The sequence below is a fragment of the Eumetopias jubatus genome, unplaced genomic scaffold (assembly GCF_037043125.1).
Source record: "Eumetopias jubatus isolate StellerSeaLion01/CBP00866 unplaced genomic scaffold, mEumJub1_p1.0 scaffold_8, whole genome shotgun sequence".
In the NCBI taxonomy this organism is placed as follows: Eukaryota; Metazoa; Chordata; class Mammalia; order Carnivora; family Otariidae; genus Eumetopias; species Eumetopias jubatus.
In genome coordinates this window covers 60,516,197-60,537,106 of record NW_028274814.1, presented here as the reverse complement: position 1 = coordinate 60,537,106, position 20,910 = coordinate 60,516,197, and the positions used below count along the sequence as shown (strand labels likewise).

General features: G+C 37.3%; 1 protein-coding gene across 1 annotated transcript in view; it reads left to right on the top strand.

The window, feature by feature from the left end:
* SOX5 (SRY-box transcription factor 5) overlaps positions 1 to 20,910 on the top strand; it is a 1,012,050-nt gene that overhangs the window by 142,440 nt on the left and 848,700 nt on the right. Inside the window, exon 2 of the mRNA XM_088025573.1 lies at positions 5,645 to 5,726. The gene's annotated coding sequence lies outside the window, so the exon portion shown is untranslated. The remainder of the gene's footprint in view (positions 1 to 5,644; positions 5,727 to 20,910) is intronic.

Here is a 20,910-nt window from a genome sequence, read left to right as displayed (position 1 = left end):
AGCAGACTTTTGATATACTTTAGATATATATATATTTATCTAGTATCTTCATTTTGTAGTTCCATATCATTAAACCTCAGTTCTAGCTTCAGCTCTATCACTGACTCACTTGTGACCTTGTGCAAGTTATCCTCATCTCTTTGAAATCTATTTTCTATCAAATAGAACAGCAGTCTAGGTCGTTGTTAAGCCTACCTACAATTTTAACAGACTATGAATTGTTGATGGCCCACATCCTTAATAATACAATGAGGGGAAAATTTTATCCAGACTTCAAAAATTTTTCAGAAATTTTCAGAAATTACCTTTAAAGTTGTCTATCCAAGAGTATATATCAAATGCCTGAAATCTTAGTGTTTCAAATTAAAGTAGTTTCTCCCCCACCCCCCCCAACTAATCCCAATCCATTTCTCAGTTATCTTTTTAGTGGAGATATGAATGCATGTATAGTTTTAGGTGGAGGAAAACAAGAGAGCTTGGGGAGAAAACAAAACACTATCTCATACAACTATGTGTATTTTGATGTTCAGTTTTTTGATTTATCAGTCTCACATTTTTGCAGAAATATTCAGGAGGGCACAATTTATGACATACTTAAGTCAAAGTGGTAAAACGATGACACCATCAGACTATGATGAGTTATGTATATATAATGTCACACCTAAGGCAACCACTAAAAAGCCACACAAAGAGACACTAAAAAATACTGCATATAAATCAAAAGTGAATTATAAAAATTGTTGAAGGCAGAAAAAAGGAACGAGAAATGAAAAATAGAGGAAAGTAGAAAACAAAAAAATGAAATTGCAGACTTCAGTCCTAACATATCAATAATTACATTAAATATAAATGGACTAAATACAACAATTAAAAGATTGTCAGAGTATATTAAAAATAGGACCTAACACTATGCTGTTTATAAGAAATTCTCTTCAAAAATAATATAGGCAGGTTGAAAGTAAAAGGATAGAGAAAGATGTATAATGAAAACATAAATTAAAAAGGCAGGAGTTGCTATATTAATATCAGGTACAGTAGACTTGAGAGCAAAAGAAAAAAAATTAGCAGTGATAGAGGGGGCTATTATATAATGATTAAAGAGTTGTTCCATCAAAAAGACATGGCAATCCTAAATGTGTATGCACTAAATTACTGAATTGCAAAATACATGAAGCAAAAATTGACAGGTTTGAAAAGAGAAATAGACAAATTCACAAATATAGTTGAAGATTTCAACACCCCTGCATTATCCGTTGATAGAAAACTAGACAGAAAATCAACAAGGATATAGAAAACTCAACATCAGTAACCAATAGACTCTAATTGATATTGACAGAATTCCACCCATCAGCAGCAAAACACATATTCTTGTCATGTGACTATGGAACATATACTAAGAGAGACTATATCCTGGATCAGAAAACAAATCTCAGCACATTTAAAAAGAATTAAAGTCTTATGGAATGTATTATTTGACCACCATGGAATCAAATTAGATGTGAATAATAGAAAGATAACATGAAAATCTCTGAGCACTTAGAAATTCAGCAACATACTGAATTATAAATAATAATCAATGGGTCACAAAGGCAGTCTCACAAGACATAAAAAATACATTGAACTGAATGAAAATAAAAATACAACATCAAAATTTGTGGGTCACAGATAAGGAAGTGCTAAGAGGACTCATTATAGTACTAAGTATATACATTAGAAAAAAGGAAAAATCAGTAACCTAACTGCCCTATTCAAGAACCATGAGAGACAAAGGACTCTGAAAAACAAACTGAGGGTTCTAGAGGGGAGGGAGGTGGGGGGATGGGTTAGCCTGGTGATGGGTATTAGAGGGCATGTTCTGCATGGAGCACTGGGTGTTATGCACAAACAGTGAATCATGGAACACTACATCAAAAACTAATGATGTAATGTATGGTAATTAACATAACAATAAAAAATTTTAAAAAAAGAACCTATAAAAAGGAGAGCTGAATATACCCAAAGAAAGCAGAAGAAAGGAAATAATAATGTTAAGAACAAATGCCAATAAAATTGAAAGCAGAAAAACAATCAATGAAAAAAATGGCCATTTGAAAATTGATGAAATTGACAAATCTCTGCAAGACTAACATAGAATAAAGAGAAAAGACACAAATTACCAATATCAGGAATGAAAAAGAGTGATGACTGCAGACCCTGCAGACATGGAAAGGATAATATGAGGATATAACAAACAGCTCTATACACATACATTTGCCAACTTAGATGAAATGAACCAATTCCTTAGAAAGCACAAACTACCACAACTTACCTAATATTAAATAGATAATTTGAATATCCCTATAATTAATAAGGACATTGAACATAAAATTTTTAAGCTTTCAAAGAGGAAAATCTGGTCCCAGATGGGTTCACTAGCAAGTTCCAAGAGACACCTAGAGAAGTAACACCAATTCTACACAATCTCTTCCAGAAAACCATTTATTTTATGGTAGTGTTATCCAGATACCAAAACCCAAAAGACAGTACACACACAAAAAAAAAGAAAGAAAGAAAGAAAAGAAAACCAGACACAAATATCCCTCATGAACAGAGACACAAAAATCCTTAACAAAACATTAGCAAATAGAATTCATATAAAATGACATATATCCCATGATCAATGGGGTTTATTCTAGGGATGCAAGGCTGGTTTGGTACTTGAAAAACTATTAGTGTGATTCACCATGTAACAGGCTAAAGAAGAAATGTCACATGATTCTATCAATTCATATAGAAAAAGCTTTTGACAAAATTTAACACCCATTCATGATAAAAACTCTCAGATAAATAGGAAACATGAACTTCCTCAAATTGATATAGAACATATATTAAAAAATGCATAACAGCTTACAACTAACATTACCTTTAATGATGAAAGACTGAATTCTTTCCCCTTAAATCAGGAAGTAGGTCAAGAATGTGTGTACTCACCACTCTTATTTAATATAGTGCTAGAATTTCTAGCCAGTGCGAAAGGAAAAAAAAAAAGGAAATTAAAAGCGTAGAGATCAGAAAGAAAGAAATAAAACTGTCCCTATTTTCAGGTGACATTTTTGTTTATATAGAAAATCCCAAGGAACTTAAAAAACACACTTGTCAATCTAATAAGTGAGTTCATCAAAGTAGTGGGATAGAAGATAAACATACAGAAATCAATTATATTCTTTTATAATAGCAATGAACACCTGGACACCAAAATTAAAAATACAATGCCATTTACAGTCACTAAAGAAATTAAATACTTAGGTATAAATCTAACAAAACATGTACAAGGAAATCCAGGAATATCTGAAAGTAGATACCATGTTCACGGACTGGAAGACTCACCAATACAAAGATGTCCATTCCCCCAAACTGACATACAGATTTAACATAATTCCTATCAAATTTTCAGCAAGATTTTTTTGGTACACGTAAACAAAATTATCCTAAAATTTATATGAAAAGGCAAAGGAATCAGAATAGTATAATGAATTTGAATTAGAAAAATAAAGTGACAGGGATTAATGCACCCAATTTCTAGATTTATTATATAGCCATAGTAATCAAGATTCTGTGATCTTGGTAGAGAGATAGGCACATATATTAATGGAACAGAATGGAGAATCCAGAAATTGACTAACACAAACATATTTAATGGATTTTTGACAAAGGTGCAAAATCAATTCAATGGAAATACAGCCTTTTCAACAAATGGTGTTAGGCCAATTGGACATTCATAGGCAAAAAAACCAAAACAAACAAACAAACAAACAAAAAACCTTGGCCTAAGTCTGACAGCTTATATAAAAAGTAACTCAGTATATATCATGAACTTAAATGTAAAATCTGAAATTATGAAATTTTTAGGAAAAAAATGGAAGTCTTTAGGATCGAGGGTTAGGCAATGCATTTTTGGACTTTCTACCACAAGCATAATCCATAAAAGGAAAGATTGATAAGTTGGATCTTATCAAACTTAAGAACTTTTGCTCTGTGTAAGACCCATTAATGAGGATGAAAAGACAAGCTACACACTGGGAGAAAATACTTGCAAACCATGTATCTGACAAGCAACTAGTACTAGGAATATAATCTTTCAATCTCCAGGTAAAAAAATCAATTAGAAAATGTCCAAAGATATGAAGAAACATTTTATGGGAGAAGATATATACAGATAGCAAATAAGTACATGAGAGATGTTCAGCATCACTAATCATCACTAATCATTAGAGAAAAGCAGAATGGCTAAAATAAAAACTAATGACAACACCAAATGCTGGCAAGGATGCAAAGAAACTGGCTCACTCATGTATTGCTGATGGGGATATAAAATGGCACAACCATTCTGCAAAATAGTTTGGCAGGTTTTTAAAGAAAATTTAACATACATACTCCAGTACAAACCAGCAATTGCTCTCCTGGGCATTTATCCCAGAGAAAGGAAAACTTTTGTTCATATAAAAACCTGTATGCATATGCTTCCAATAGCTTTGTTCATAATTACTTCAAACTGGAAGCAGCACAGTGTCCTTCAATGAGTGAATGGTTAAATGATCTGTACCATAGAACACACTACTCAGCACTAAAAATTAGAGAACTATTGATACTCCAACCTGGATGAATCTCCAGAGAATTATGTTGACTGTATGATTTCATTTATGTAATATTTTTGAAATGACAAAATTATACTAATTATAAGTCAATTAGTGATTTCCACTGTGTACGGAGGAGGTGGGATGGGAGGGAAATGTTTATTGCTATAAAAAGACAATCTGAGGGAATCTTATGGTAATGGAAATATCTGTCTTGACTCTATCAATGTCAATATTTTGATTTTGGTGTTGTACTATAGTTTTGCAAGATGTTACCACTGGGGGGAAATGAAGCAAAGGGTGCAGGAATCTGTTTCTTAAAACTGCCTGTGAGTCTACAATTATCTCAAACTAAATTGTTTAATTAAAGAAAAAGGCAGTCCTCTACTGGCTCCTAGATTAAAATCCAAAGCCTTTGCCTGGCCCTTTCCAACCTCACTCATGTCCTACTTCTCTCTCCCTTGCATATCATGCTGCAGCCATAGTGGCCTTTTTGCTGTCCCTGGACCTGCTTAGCAAGCTCTCACCACAGGGCCTTTGTACTTGCTATTCCCTCTGCTGGGAAAGCTCCTCCCTCTGGTTTACTTACTTCATCCTGTTCTCTGCCTCAATGTCACCTTATTAGAGGTTTTCCTTGAATACTTTCTCTAAGGAGCATGCCTGTCACAATCTAATGCCTTATTTGGATTTATTTTTCTCCTTTCAGTAAAAACATATTTGATACTTCAAAAAATTCCACATTCCTGGGATGGGAACATTAAATTCCCTGTTATGCCTTCACTTTTCTATGTGTTCTTCTGGAATTTGGAGCATTTGATTAAAAAAACAAACCAAAGAACCTGATCTCTATTATCTTTCTTTTGTATTTTCTTTCTTTCTGCTGATGTCTAGGTGCAATTCATGGGTTCTATAGTAGTAAATGCTCAGTTTATCACAATCCACTGGTATTTCCCCAACAGCTAAAATTTGAGAGTTGACCTCTTTACAAAGTGAATCTGCCTCTAAATGACTTAGCTCTAATTCTCTTCTAGGCTTTTTAATCAGTCTGCAGTGTAAAGACATACTTCAAGAGGATCCTTAGAAGTCTTGGACAAACTTACCCTTATGTGGCAGGTATGTCTCTGTCTACACACTAAGTATACAAGACATGTAACTTTCTTTATTCTTCTATAGCTAAATCTAAATTACGTTTTGATCTTCCATTTAACCATGTGGAAGCAATCTGAGGTTGCATCTAAGTTCTAGGTAAGGTTGTGAGATACCAAGCTTTTGAGGATGACATACCTGTTCTTTGGCTGCCATTTCTTCATTAGCCACAGATTTCCTCCTATCCCTTGTCAGTACTTGTGGGCAACTGCTGAGGCATACCTTGATCTTCCTTTGAGGATTTTCTGCTCTCCTTCTTCAAGCTTTTCCAGGTACCTCATGGGCATATCAGGGCATGCTGTCACTCCTGCTGAACCACAAGAAACTCTCTGTGGTGGGATGAAATTCTTCGCTCCTCTCATGCCACTCTGAAGCACATGATTCCTGTGTTGCTATTGTATCATGCTACTGTATGGGATCCTTTGCAGACCTGGTCAGGTCCATCTGCCTGGACATATTGCTTGGCCATCTCTAAGGTCCAGGCTATATCCAAGAAAGAAGATCCTTTCCCTCCTACCATTATCTCTCACCCACATATTTGGGGTTTCTCTCTGTGACAGTTACTTTGAACAAGCACAACTTAGGAAATCAATCAAAACGTAATTTATTTTTTTTACTTGTTGTTTCTTTAAAATGAATTGGGAAAGGGTGGTGGGAGTTCCCTTGCCTTTGGAAAAAAAAAATAGGTCTCAGGCAGGCTCCATCCCTAATAGGACTACTCTTAGATTTAAAAAAAAAGAATTCTTTTTGGCACTTTAGATTCCAAATATAGTCTTCATTCAGAAATTAGAATGTCTAATCTCAGACCATAATCATAGCTTGAAAGTTAACTTAATATCCATCATCCCTTCTCCCCCATCTGGGGCCCGTTTTTGGGTTGGGCCAAAAATTGTACTGGGAGAGGGTGTGGGTTTTTTTTTTTTTTTTCTCTTTTTATCTGTCACTTCCTCTCCCACTTGCTATCTATTGCTAAACCTTAAGTGGTTGGAGCATGGGAAAGAAGAGGAAATAAATGGCTTAGGAATGTTTCTTACTTGAAATGGTCCTGTGTTAAGCTGGCTCCATGCATTCTGGGCCTGGCAATGGTTAAAACTGATGCTCAATAAAATAAAATTAAATTAAAATAAAACAAAATAAAAAATAAAACTGACACTCATTTGGCTCCTTTTGGGGTCTTTGATGGTTTCCTGCTGGACCCATCTGGCTCAACTCCCCTGAGTTGGGTAGGGCTTCTTCTGTAGCTGTTCACTCTCCAATGGAGCTTCTGGTTTTCAGATAGTCCATTCTATATGCACTCTCATCTGGGGTATCAGTGATACTTCCAGATGGTCATCTTGGGCTTCAGCATGGCTCTCTCATACGTGGCCCACACCGACTTCATGAAAACATGAATCTTATGAACCTCTATGGGCAGGAAGGGTGCAGGTACTTCTCAGATTCCAGAGCTGCTCCTAGCCTGACCCTCTTGTCCTCCAGATTTCCAAGGTGAGAATCAGTCTGCAGTCCACTGGGTTTCCCAGACTCCAGGGGACACATTCAGGCTGTCTAACTTGTTCCTTTGAAGTCCCTGTAAATACCTGAGAGAGAAAAAGTGTACTTTCCAGCTCTCTTGCTTGGGGGGAGGTGGGGTTTACCATAGAGTAGCAGCTCAATCCAAGAATCTCTTCATAAAGCTTCTCCTAATTTCTATTGTTTTGATCCTTTACATTATCTTGTTGGTTTTAGGGCCATCTGACCAGTCTCGTGATTTTCTTTTAAAATCTGGATTTTGATCTGGCAAAAAAGCCCTTTACTTTGGAATTTCATACCTGTTCAATGGAGGTAACTCAGCTGAATCTTCCAATCTAATGTCTGGTCATTCCAACCCTACTAGGATGATTTGAGGTGGTGGGGGGAGAGGTAAAGATGCAGTCACTCCACCCCAAATTGCACCTGGATCCACTAATGTCTGTATATGTCTTGACCACCTTATTTTTCACCCAGAGGGATCTAAATCTACTCTAAGGTTAGTTAATACATAGGAGAGTCTCTTCTAAGTCTCTTTTGTATGCATGGGAGTCATTACAATTTCCCAGAGGGTCTTAGGCTTTTGAAACTCAAAAACCAGTAATTTAATTGACACTTCCCCTGCTCTGCCAATGATTTTCTAATGCTGTGAGTTCAGAATATAGCAATTTGGCTGCCTGAATGGAGAGAGAAGCAAGATTCAAGGATATGAAATAAAATACTTCAAATACTATATCCTAAATGATAAAAAAATATTGCCTACCCTCTTTTGAGTACCTCTAATGTGGTTTTTAATCTTTATAATGGCACTACATCCTTTACATTAAATATTTGATATTTGAGGAAACCAGGTGTATTAGTCTGCTAGGGCTGCCATAACAAAGTACCACAGAGGGGTGACTTAAACAACAGAAATTTATTGTGTTGTGATTCTGGAGGATCAAAGTCTGAAGTCAAGGTGTTGGCAGGGTTAGTTCTTTCTGAGGTCTGTGAGGGAAGACTCTATTCCCTCTCCTTGGCTTGTAGATGGTATCTTCTCCCTGTCTTCACATCATCTTTCCTCTATGAATGTCTATCTCTATGTCCAAATTTGCTTTTTTTCTTTTTATAAGGACACCCGTAATATTGGATTAGGGCCCATACTAATGACCTTATCTTAACCAATTATAGAAATGACTTTATTTTCAAATGTCACCTTCTGACATACTGGGAGTTAGGACTTCAACATATGAATTTGGGAGGGGGCGTTTGCACAATTCAACCCATAACACCAGGGTTCGAAGAAGCTCAATGATCTCAATTTCACACAGACCTTGAAATGCTAGTGCAGGGACTCCATAACTGTGTGACTCTAAAGCTTGTGTTCTTCCTGCTGTACTACACTTCATCTCAGATGAATCTTGCATGCAGCCTTGTGCAATGAGAATATTGTCTTTCCTTAAAACAACCAAACCAGCCTGGTTGAGGCATGGATCTATCCTGGAAAAAAGCCCATACTTAGCTATCAGGTCTCTCATCACACGAACTCAGAATAACGCCTCACACAAAGGAGAAACAGGAACATGTTTGTGGAGAGGTCCAATATAATGCCATTATACCATAGGCTAGAAACTGAATGTATACCTGAATGAGGGTTTAGGTTCTACCAGGATTCAAATGGTTCTGGAGCTGCTAAAATGGCCTCAACTCCAATTTGGTGATATTTTTCCTATGGCCTGTGGTTTGCATTTCTGGTGCTTTTAAACTGTATCCATATCTAAATGTGCCGTGCGTCTGTGGGCTGCTTCACGTAGAGCATATTTAAACAATGTGTAATAAAACAACATATTTAAATCATACAAGAAAAAAAGGGTAGAATGTGTGCTCTAAAGTCTCTGCAGGCATTTACTGGATCATGGTAATGATAGCTTTCCTAAAAAAGGATAAAATATGTTCAGCTTCAATGAAGATTATATTTAAGGGGATTATCAGATTGTTTGGGATATTTTCCTTTTAAAAACAATTCTTTAGTGCATCCTACGTGGGAGATAGGAATTATAACAGTGATTCAGAAATATGGCTTCATGCATATGAACATAATTGGAGTCTTGTAGTATTCATCACTGTTTTATTCCAGATGGCAAAAAAATTATTATCCCTTTCAGTTAGTGCTTGAAATATCTACCTACAGAAATAAGTCCATTATAAGATTTTTCTTGCCAAAACTCTAATAGATGCTCACTTACTGAGAAATATGTGTACTGAGAAATATTTAAGAAAAATACACTTTAATGAAGCTGCACTAATGATTTTTATTTAGCTAATTGTGTACTGGGATCTAAATATGATTTCAAGTAAAGTAGACTATTGGCCATATAAATAAGCCTGGCACAGGTGTGCAGAGTTTTAAGAGAATTATATAGCAGATCTAATGAAAATTAGAGTAAGCCTCAAATAAATGTTTTATTATAAATTAGATTTCCTATTATAAAGCAAATAGAGCCACATAACAGAAGTATTTTAAAATAAGGGTAAAAAATTGCTAACATATCAATAACCAAAAGCAACAAAAATTACCTTTTGGCATACTTGCTTCTCTTCCTTTTTCATTCATTTGTTCAACTAGGGATTAGTAAGTACTTAACTTAATGCAGACACTTGGGGAAAGATGGCTAGGATAAGATCTCTGTCCTGAATAAACTTTTAAATTATCAGGGAAAATACACAGGGAATGAGTCCTTATAACAGGTGGTAAGTGCAGTACTGGAGGCAAGTTAGCCAGTGAGCTTGCTATCAACTCTATTTTCAGGTCTGGGAAGGCTTTAACAGGTAAGCTGAGATAGAAGAAATGAGTAGAAATCTGTTAGCTGGAAAAGATAAGAAAATGTATTTTAGTTAGAGGAAAGAGCATCTGCTAAGGTATGGGAGGATTGAAATAACATTACGAGGAACTGTAAATAATGCAGCATGTCTGGAACAACAGAGAATGAGGTTGGAGAAGTAGGTGGAGGTGATATCATGGAGGGATTTGTGCCAATTATACTATTGGCAAGAAAGTTTTTCAAGTAGTGAAGGAATGTGTTTAGAATTTCATTTTAGAAAAATTAATCTTCAGCAATATTATTGGATGGATGGCTTAGAAATTACTAACCTTAGGAACTGAGGGTTTGGTAAGGAGCCAGATATACCAAGAAGCTGAAATAAAGCTTAAATTAAAAACTCTGGGCTTGCATGGGCCTCCAGCATAGGTAGGGACTCTAAAATGTGTTTTCATGGTCATATGTTTTTATAAAATTTTATTAAAAAGTATGTTTTTAATTTCAATTTGTTATGAATATTTTCCCTTTCTGTATTACTACTCAACCCTGTGTCATGCTTTTCTTAACATTCTCTTAACGTTGGGGGGCATTGGTGATGCAGATTTTGTATTCACAACTTTTACCTTCTTTTTTCTTTTTCAAATTGGATAAGCTTAGGCCTCGCTTTGTTGAACCAGTCCCAAGATGTGAAATGGCAGGTTCTTAATCCAGGACAGTAGCTGCAGAGATGAAGAAGGAAAGGATATGGAAGTAGGAGGAATTATTGACTGTTGGTATGAAGGGAAGGGTGGTGCCAAGCTTTCTTGCTTCTAAAACTCGGTGAATGGTAGGGACAGGTTACTATCATAAGTAACAATCTGTTGAACATCTTTATGTGTGTGTATATTTGCATATTTGCAGGATTTACAAAAAGTGTATTTACCTGTATCAGGGTGTTTTAATGTATTTTGCTATCTATTACCAAACTGCTTTCCAGGTAGACTGTGCCATTTAACACTGCTACAGTGAATGTAGAAATGAGTTTTGTTGTTTATACCCCGCTAGCACTGGGTATTATAATTTTAATGTTTTTAAACTAAATTATTGGGTAAAATTAGTACCTCCTTCTATTTTATTCTAAGGTGAGATAAATGCCATCCATTATTATTAGCTCTGCATAACAATCTATTTTCAGGAGATAGTTATTATGGTCTTTTCCCTGGTAATGATTTAGGAAGCGTTAGGAAGTAGCTGTAAATCTTTTATGTGAATAGTTATGTTGTATACTCTAAATGCATACATACATACATACATACATACATTATAAAAGCTAGAAATAAGTGGGGCTAAAACAGTTTTGTAGATCAGGTTGTTTTAGACTAGGTGTTGGCAAACTTTTTCTGATAAGTACCAGATAGTACATATCTTAGGTGTTGTAGGCTAGGAGGCAAAATTGAGGATATTATGTAAGTACATTAAGAGAGAAAAAAAAATTCCACAAAATTTATTGACATAGTTCAAAGCATAATAATAATAATTGAGGAAATTTTTTATAATAGTAGTCTAATGAGAAAAAACGAATAATTTTTTTTGGGTGGGAGACATTTCATGATAGTAGTTCAAAGTTAATGTTTTCAGTTCTCAAACTGATTATAAATGTTCATTCATTAAATCATTCTTATTTCACAGGCAGTGAGCTAGATTTGGACTACAGACCATATTGTGTTGACCTCTGTTTTAGACAGTGACATTTATAAGGCATTTTTCCATTAGGTTTTGTTAAAATATTTTGTTTGGTAATATGTTTCAGTTCTATTACATACTTTATTTGATTTTATGGCAAATCTACAACTTGAAAAACACTCATCAAAATGTGTGTGTCCGTGTGTGTGTATGTGTGTGTGTTAAGTGTATAGGGTATGGGTGGTTTTATTCTGCATTATCAATAGAAATTGGGATATTTCTGGGGTAGTAACGCTATGACAATGAAGCATTTTGTCAATTTAGGTTACCAGAGAAGAGAAACAGGAAGCTAGATTTGACAGGTCCAAATTTGATCTCTTGGTATATGTATTGGAATGAGTTTGAATGTTCCCTGTTGACTTTGATTTGACTATAATTGGTCTTGTTCATTAATGACTGCTTCTGCTAACTTTTGGGGGTTTCTGCTTTGGTTTTCACTTTGCCGTTCCTCAGCAACTTTCCAAAATGTTTTCATTCTTTTCCGACCCTCCTTCACAAACTTGATGTCTTGAAATACTTTTTTTATAATTTACATTTCATTTGCTAATGGTTTTTGTGGCAAGGCTACCCAGTTCCTCTGGTTTCTTTTTTTTTTTTTAAGATTTTATTTATTTATTCATGAGAGACAGAGAGAGAGAGAGAGAGAGAGAAACAGAGGGAGAAGCAGGCTCCCAAAGAGCAGGGAGCCGAATGCAGGACTCAATCCCAGGACCCTGGGATCATGACCTGAGCTGAAGGCAGACGCTTAACAATCTGAGCCACCCAGGTGCCCAAGGCTACCCAGTTCCTCTGGTTTCAAGAAAGAAAAGAAGGAGGAAGGAAGAAAAAAAATGAAATTGAAAGATATGAAAATAAGCAGGTCATTTAACCCACTTCAGAGATTGGGCCATTTAATCTCCAAAGTTTCAGCTGGAATTTGATTCCTAAATCTAATACCAATTTTTTCTTTAAGCTCTTTTTTTTTTTTTTTAATTCAGGTCTTTTTTTTTTAATTTTTTTATTGTTATGTTAATCACCATATATTACATAATTTGTTTTGGTGTAGTGTTCCATGATTCATTGTTTGTTCATAACACCCAGTGCTCCATGCAGAATGTGCCCTCTTTAATACCCATCACCAGGCTAACCCATCCCCCTACCCTCCTCCCCTCTAGAAACCTCAGTTTGTTTTTCAGAGTCCATCATCTCTCCTGGTTCGTCTCCCCCTCTGACTTACTCCCCTTCATTCTTCCTCTCCTGCTATCTTCTTCTTTTTCTTTTTTCTTAAAATATGTTGCGTTATTTGTTTCAGATCTGTGATTCAACAGTCTTACACAATTCACAGCGCTCACCGTAGCACATATCTTCCCCAATGTCTATCACCCAGCCACCCCCTCCCTCCCACCCCCGACCACTCAGTTTGTTCCTGAGATTAAGAATTCCTCATATCAGTGAGGTCATATGATACATGTCTTTCTCTGATTGACTTATTTCACTCAGCATAACACCCTCCAGTTCCATCCACATCATTGCAAATGGCAAGATCTCATTCCTTTTGATGGCTGCATAATATGCCATTGTGTATATATACCACTTCTTCTTTATCCATTCATCTGTCGATGGACATCTTGGCTCTTTCCACAGTTTGGCTATCGTGGACATTGCTGCTATAAACATTGGGGTGCACGTACCCCTTCGGGGCCCTACATTTGTATCTTTGGGGTAAATACCCAGTAGTGCAATTGCTGGATCGAATGGTAGCTCTAATTTCAACTGTTTGAGGAACCTCCATACTGTTTTCCAGAGGGGTTGCACCAGCTTGCATTCCCACCAACAGTGTAGGAGGGTTCCCCTTTCTCCGCATCCCCGCCAACATCTGTCGTTCCCTGACTTGTTAATTTTAGCCATTCTGATGGGTGTGAGGTGGTATCTCATTGAGGTTTTGATTTGGATTTCCCTGATGCCGAGCGATGTTGAGCACTTTTTCATGTGCCTGTTGGCTATTTGGATGTCTTCTGCCCATTTCTTGATTGGATTATTTGTTCTTTGGGTGTTGAGTTTGATAAGTTCTTTATAGATTTTGGATACTAGCCCTTTATCTGATATGTCATTTGCAAATATTTTCTCCCATTCTGTCGGTTGTCTTTTGGTTTTGTGGACTGTTTCTTTTGCTGTGCAAAAGCTTTTTATCTTGATGAAATCCCAATAGTTCATTTTTGCCCTGGCTTCCTGTGCCTTTGGTGATGTTTCTAGGAAGAAGTTGCTGCGGCTGAGGTCGAAGAGGTTGCTACCTGTGTTCTCCTTTAGGATTTGGATAGACTCCTGTCTCACGTTTAGGTCTTTCAACCATTTGGAGTCTATTTTTGTGTGTGGTGTAAGGAAATGGTCCAGTTTCATTCTTCTGCATGTGGCTGTCCAATTTTCCCAACACCATTTGTTGAAGAGACTGTCTTTTTTCCACTGGACATTCTTTCCTGCTTTGTCAAAGATAAGTTGACCATAGAGTTGAGGGTCCATTTCTGGGCTCTCGATTCTGTTCCATTGATCTATGTGTCTGTTTTTGTGCTAGTACCATACTGTCTTGATGATGACAGCTTTGTAATAGAGCTGGAAGTCCGGAATTGTGATGCCGCCAGCTTTGCTTTTCTTTTTCAAGATTCCTCTGGCTATTCGGGGTCTCTTCTGGTTCCATACAAATTTTAGGATTATTTGTTCCATTTCTTTGAAAAAAGTGGATGGTATTTTGATGGGGATTGCATTGAATGTGTAGATTGCTCTAGGTAGCATTGACATCTTCACAATGTTTGTTCTCCCAATCCATGAGCATGGAACATTTTTCCATTTCTTTGTGTCTTCTTCAATTTCTTTCCTGAGTATTTTATAGTTTTCTGAGTACAGATCCTTTGCCTCTTTGGTTAAATTTATTCCTAGGTATCTTATGGTTTTGGGTGCAATTGTGAATGGGATCGACTCCTTGATTTGTCTCTCTTCTGTCTTGTTGTTGGTGTATAGGAATGCCACTGATTTCTGTGCGTTGATTTTATAGCCTGCTACTTTACTGAATTCCTGTATGAGTTCTAGCAGTTTTGGGGTGGAGTCTTTTGGGTTTTCCACATAAAGTATCATATCATCTGCAAAGAGTGAGAGTTTGACTTCCTCTTTGCCGATTTGGATGCCTTTGATTTCTTTTTGTTGTCTGATTGCTGTGGCTAGGACTTCTAATACTATGTTGAATAGCAGTGGTGAGAGTGGACATCCCTGCCGCGTTCCTGACCTTAGGGGAAAAGCTCTCAGCTTTTCCCCATTGAGAATGATATTCGCTGTAGGTTTTTCGTAGATGGCTTTTATGATATTGAGGTATGTACCCTCTATCCCTATACTCTGAAGAGTTTTGATCAAGAAAGGATGCTGTACTTTGTCAAATGCTTTTTGTGCATCTATTGAGAGGATCATATGATTCTTGTTCTTTCTTTTGTTAATGTATTGTATCACGTTGATTGATTTGCGGATGTTGAACCAGCCTTGCAGCCCAGGGATAAATCCCACTTGGTCGTGGTGAATAATCCTTTTAATGTACTGTTGGATCCTATTGGCTAGTATTTTGGTGAGAATTTTTGCATCCATGTTCATCAAGGATATTGGTCTGTAATTCTCCTTTTTGATGGGATCTTTGTCTGGTTTTGGGATCAAGGTAATGGTGGCCTCATAAAATGAGTTTGGAAGTTTTCCTTCCATTTCTATTTTTTGGAACAGTTTCAGGAGAATAGGTATTAATTCTTCTTTAAATGTCTGATAGAATTCCCCTGGGAAGCCATCTGGCCCTGGGCTTTTGTTTGTTGGGAGATTTTTGATGACTGCTTCAATTTCCTTAGTGGTTATAGGTCTGTTCAGGTTTTCTATTTCTTCCTGGTTCAGTTTTGGTAGTTGATACTTCTCTAGAAATGCACCCATTTCTTCCAGGTTATCTAATTTGCTGGCATAGAGTTGCTTGTAGTATGTTCTTATAATTGTATTTCTTTGGTGTTTGTTGTGATCTCTCCTCTTTCATTCATGATTTTGTTGATTTGGGTCATTTCTCTTTTCTTTTTGATCAGTCTGGCCAGGGGTTTATCAATCTTGTTAATTCTTTCAAAGAACCAGCTCCTAGTTTCGTTGATCTGTTCTACTGTTCTTTTGGTTTCTATTTCATTGATTTCTGCTCTGATCTTTATTATTTCTCTTCTCCTGCTGAGTTTAGGCTTTATTTGCTGTTCTTTCTCCAGCTCCTTTAGGTGTAGGGTTAGATTGTGTATTTGAGACCTTTCTTGTTTCTTGAGAAAGGCTTCTCTTGCTATATACTTTCCTCTCAGGACTGCCTTTGCTGTATCCCAAAGATTTTGGACAGTTGTGTTTTCATTTTCATTGGTTTCCATGAATTTTTTTAATTCTTCTTTAATTTCCTGGTTGACCCATTCATTCTTCAGTAGGATGCTCTTTAGCCTCCATGTATTTGAGTTCCTTCCGACTTTCCTCTTGTGATTGAGTTCTAGTTTCAAGGCATTGTGGTCTGAAAATATGCAGGGAATGATCCCAATCTTTTGGTACCGGTTGAGACCTGATTTGTGACCTAGGATGTGATCAATTCTGGAGAATGTTCCATTGGCACTAGAGAAGAATGTGTATTCCGTTGCTTTGGGATGGAATGTTCTGAATATGTCTGTGAAGTCCATTTGGTCCAGTGTGTCATTTAAAGTCTTTATTTCCTTGTTGATCTTTTGCTTAGATGATCTGTCCATTTCAGTCAGGGGGGTGTTAAAGTCCCCCACTATTATTGTATTGTTGTCAATGTGTTTCTTTGCTTTTGTTATTAATTGCCTTATATAATTGGCTGCTCCCATGTTCGGGGCATAGATATTTACAATTGTTAGATCTTCTTGTTGGATAGACCCTTTAAGTAGGATATAGTGTCCTTCCTCATCTCTTATTACAGTCTTTGTTTTAAAATCTAGTTTGTCTGATATAAGGATTGCCACCCCAGCTTTCTTTTGGTGTCCATTAGCATGGTAAATGGTTTTCCACCCCCTCACTTTCAATCTGGGGGTGTCTTTGGGTCTAAAATGAGTCTCCTGCAAACAGCATATGGATGGGTCTTGTTTTTTAATCCAATCTGATAGCCTGTGTCTTTTGATTGGGGCATTGAGCCCATTTACATTCAGGGTAACTATTGAAAGGTATGAATTTAGTGCCATTGTATTGCCTGTAAGGTGACTGTTACTGTGTGTTGTCTGTGTTCCTTTCTGATCTTTGCTGCTTTTAGGCTCTCTCTTTGCTTAGAGGACCCCTTTCAATATTTCTCGGAGGGCTGGTTTCGTGTTTGCAAATTCCTTTAGTTTTTGTTTGTCCTGGAAGCTTTTTATCTCTCCTTCTATTTTCAATGACAGCCTAGCTGGATATAGTATTCTTGGCTGCATATTTTTCTCGTTTAGTGCTCTGAAGATATCTTGCCAGTCCTTTCTGGCCTGCCAGGTCTCTGTGGATAGGTCTGTTGCCAATCTAATATTTTTACCATTGTAGGTTACATATCTCTTCTCCCAAGCTGCTTTCAGGATTTTCTCTTTGTCTCTGAGACTCGTAAGTTTTACTATTAGATGTCGGGGTGTTGACCTATTTTTATTGATTTTGAGAGGGGTTCTCTGTGCCTCCTGGATTTTGATGCCTGTTTCCTTCCCCACATTAGGGAAGTTCTCTGCTATTATTTGCTCCAATATACCCTCTGCCCCTCTCTCTCTTTCTTCTTCTTCTGGGATCCCAATTATTCTAATGTTGTTTCGTCTTATCGAATCACTTATCTCTTGAATTCTGCCCTCGTGATCCTGTAGTTGTTTCTCCCTCTTTTTCTCAGCTTCTTTACTTTCCATCATTTGGTCTTCTATATCACTGATTCTCTCTTCTGCCTCATTTATCCTAGCAGTTAGTGCCCCCATTTTTGATTGCACCTCATCAATAGCCTTTTTGATTTCGACTTGGTTAGATTTTAGTTCTTTTATTTCTCCAGAAAGGGTTTCTCTAATAACTTCCACGCTTTTTTCAAGCCCAGCTAGTATCTTTAAAGTCATGATTCTGAACTCTAGGTCCGACATCGTACTAATGTCCGTATTGAGTAGGTCCCTGGCTGACGGTACTACCTCTTGTTCTTTTTGCTGAGGTGATTTTTTTCGTCTTGTCATTTTGTCCAGAGGAGAATAGATGAATGAGAGAACAAAATGCTACAACGTCCCCAGCAAATATACTGTATACAAATCAGAAAAGACCTGAAACCAGGGGAAAAGAAAGGGAAAGAAAGAAAAAAGAAAGAGGAAAAAAAAAAAGAAAAAAGAAAAAAGATAAAAACAAAAACAGAAGAATACAAAAAAAGCAGAATGTGATCAAATATGATCAGGCTAATGCATAGATCAGTGCCACACACTAGATTTTGGGCGTATTTTGGTCTGTTAGAAAAAAGTACCTCCTAAAATTTTAAAGGAAGAAAGACATATATGTACCAAATAAGGGTTGATACAATGAAGGGATAGAAGATGACTGTAAAGATGAAAATTATAAAAGATTTTATAAAAGGATTTGATAAGATAAGAAGTTGTTTGAAAAAAGAAAGAAGATTTAAAAAAGAAAAAAAAAGGGAGATAATGTGATCAGGCAGGGGACTAGAACAGAACCATACACTAGCGATTTAGGGTATATTTTTATCTGTTAGAAAAAACTGTATCTCAAAATTTTAAAGAGAGAACAACTTATATATATATGCCAAAAATAAGGGTAACTACTATGAAGGGATAAAATATGACTCTAAAAATGAAAAATAAAAAATGTTTTTGTTTTTTTTTTAAAAAAAGATTGATAAGATGTTGGCTGAAAAAGGGAAAAAGAAAAAGAAAACAAAAACAGTTAACAAAAATTAACTTTGATGAACTAATGAATCATGGTAAAAAAAGCCATGAATTCTATGTGCAGTATTCCCCTAGCGCTGGAGTTCTCCCGTTCTCCTTGATCGGTGAACTTGGTCTTGGCTTGCTGGCTGTTCGTGCTGATCTTCTGGGGGAGGGGCCTGTTGCTGTGGTTTCCAAATGTCTTTGCCGGAGGCTGAATTGCCCCGCCCTTGTCGGTCCGGGCTAAGCAAGCTGCTCGGGTTTGATCTCAGGAGCTTTTGTTCCCTGCAAGCTCTCCATACAGCCTTGGAGGACCAAGGCAAAAATGGTGGCCTCCCAATCTCCACCCGGAGGAGCTGAGAAATCGGGGCCCTGCTCCTCAGTGCGCCCCCAGAGAAAAGCAGTCACTCCCTTGTCCCTGGTCTCCGGCCGCTCTCCATGCTCACCCAGCCTGTGACCGAGCGTTTGTATCTCTGGCACCCGACCCCGTGTGGAGTCTCCAAACCCAGCAGATCCCTGCGGTGCGTTCCCGCGCCGCTCCGCCCCGGGAAGGAAGGGGAGTCTCCCCGGATCTGCCACCTGTTGGGTCCCTGCTGCAGGAGCAGTGGCCCGACTGGGCTGCGGATCACAGTTTATGGCAACCCCGAGCTGAGAGCCCGCGCCTCAGCTCCATCTCTGCAGCTGGCTTCCCCGCTCCGATACCTGGGAGCTCTGGCGCACTCAGGCTCCCCCGGTCTTTCTGTGACCCTGAGGGTCCTGAGACCCCACTGTCCCACGAGGGCTCCACCCCCGCTTAGCCACTGGAGCGACGTCCCTCAGCGGAGCCGGCTTCTAAAAGGTCCGATTTTGTGCTCTGCGGCTCTAGCACTTGCCAGAAGCGGCCGGCGGAGGCCCCTCCCCCGCCGTCTATCCTCCCGAATATCGCCTCGGATTCACTTCTCCGCACGTCCTACCTTCCAGTAAGTGGTCGCTTCTCTGTTCAGATAGTTGTTGCTACTCTCCTCTTTGATCTCCTGTTGAGTTCGTAGGTGTTCAGAATGGTTTGATCCCTATTCAGCTGAATTCCTGAGACCAGACGAAATCTAGGTCTCCTACTCCTCCGCCATCTTGCTCCCTAATCTCTTTAATCTCTTAATGAATGGTTTGGGGATTCTTTTAAAACTTGGGTAAGTTTAGCTATTTTCATGAGTATCCTGAATTACGGACTGGATTTCTTAGGAACTGACAATTGGGTTGAAAGTTTAATCTTTTTAGTCAATATGAGTACAAAGAATTGGTAATTTTCTAATGCATAATCGAAGATAATTCAAATGAATGAACTCAATATGAAAACACTTTTTAAAAATATGATGTGGATGGAACTAGAAGGTATTATGCTCAGTGAAATAAGTCAGAGAAAGACAAATACCATGTGATTTCACTCACGTGTGGAATTTAAGAAACAAAATAGATGAACATAGGGGAAGGGAAGGAAAGATAAAATTAGATAAAAACAGAGAGGGAGACAAACCATAAGAGACTCTTAACTATAGGGAACAAACTGAGGGTTGCTGGAGGGGCGGTGGGGGGGTGGGGTAACTGGGAGAAGGGCATTAAGGAGGGCATGTGATGTAATGAGCACTGGGTGTTATATGCAACTGATGAATCACTAAATTCTACACCTGAAACTAATAATACACTATATGCTAACTAAGTTGAATTTAAATTAAAAAAGAAAAAATACAGAAAAATTTTCCCATATTACTAGTACATAAAATATTTTGATTTAATATTTTGTTTAATGGAGAAATATGCTGTATCTATTTATACAACAAAGTAAGCTGTATGTATTTTTTAGAGATAATGTGTTATAAGATTGCAATTTTTATGTTTCTGAGAGTAAGCACAGGAGAAAATTCCATCAAAATTAAATTTCAGAATTATTTCCTTCTCTTATTTATTTTCATAGGCCCTTTGGAAAGCAAGGTTCCAAATATATCTTTCCACAGTCTTCCTGCCAGTGGCTAACTCAGCGTGCTCTTCTCAACTATTATCTTGTTTTTTAGCTGCTGAAATATGTGGTCATTTAAAAAATGTATTTAATTCCACATTTTGTCTCTGCTTTAGATGCAGAAGTCTTTGTTTTTTTATAGAAAATTGGTATTAACAGTTTTATAATTCCAAGAACAAAATTTGCTCTAAACACCATTTTTTAAGAATTTTCACTGAGTTGTCCGATTATTGTTAATTACCAATTGGACTTAC